Genomic DNA, 1,310 nt, shown 5'->3' with positions numbered 1-1,310 from the left:
CTGGAAGATATTTAAGCCACAGCAGCCTTGACTTGTAGGGTTGCCAACCTCCAGGTACTAGCTGGAGATCTCCTGCTATTACAATTGATCTCCAGCTGATAGAGATCAGTTCCCCTGGAGAAAATGGCTGCTTTGGCAATTGAACTCTATGGCATTTAAGTCCCTCCCCTCCCCAAACCCTGCCCTCCTCAGGCTCCGCCCCAAAAACCTCCTGCCAGTGGCGAAGAGGGACCTGGCAACCCTAATGACTTGCTGTAGGCTCCCTACAGATCTCAAGAATGATGCAGAGTTCAGGTGCCATTGCTTCAGTCTAGTACTTTACACTCTTCCAAGAAGGCTCCTAGCTACAATCCTGCTACTTCCTAGCTACAATGCTGCATTGGACCAATGCTGTGTAAACATCTGTGCATATTATAGTAAACCAGGCTGTTTCTCTATTCTTTCCATGACTTGTCTCCTGTGAATAACCTCGTCCCACGCTGTGACATCACAAAATAATTTCGAGGGGCTTGGTCTGAAAGATTTCCTCAGGCCTCCCAGTCCTGGCACTGAGTCCTCCTGATTCTGAAGGAGCTCCAGTCTATAACCCCATAGTATGGGATCGCTGGCACTGGGTCATTGGCTACCCTTCCTGCTGCTGTTGCATTCTTCACAGACCTGGTGTTGTGCCCTCAGCATTTGCTGTATAAGTGGCTGAACTATTCACTGCCTAAATAATTCCAACTACATTCTACTAAATCTGAACCAGATGGTTCGCTGACCCCGTTTTACTCTCTAGTCAAAATGCTTCTGTTGTTTTCCATAGGCAGACAGATATTCAGGTGACAAACATATTTCTCTGCCCGTCAGCTTATTCATTCCCGCTTCAGTTTGCCTGAACCAAAACAATCAGTAGTAGTTCAAGTGTCTGCTTCACTCAGTAGTGTCTGATCCACTAAACGTTTTTCTGTTGCTTGAAGCTACTGATTGCACATTCTCCAATCCTGTGATAAAAAAGATAGTTGAAAAACTTGATCTGTCTGTCTGATGCATATTGTTAGCAATAGGGAGCTACACAGAATATCAAGGGGCAAGAAAGAAACACTGGTTAAAAAAAAGAAGCAGACAATTTTGAAGGAAAAGAAGGCTTGATTTGTGCCTCTCTGAAGTCAGAAAGAAGGGGGTGTGAAACAATATCCTAATACTCTGCACTAAAAAACAGATGGCACCCAATCACTGTGTTTTCTGTGCAAAACTCCACCCCTCTAGGTTTGGCTGCAGAATAGACCCTTGGAAAGGGCTGCATTTTCTGGATCACACAGACTGTAACA

This window comes from Euleptes europaea, chromosome 8 (genome assembly GCF_029931775.1).
Source record: "Euleptes europaea isolate rEulEur1 chromosome 8, rEulEur1.hap1, whole genome shotgun sequence".
Classification (NCBI taxonomy): Eukaryota; Metazoa; Chordata; class Lepidosauria; order Squamata; family Sphaerodactylidae; genus Euleptes; species Euleptes europaea.
Note: the sequence above shows the minus strand (reverse complement) of the source record.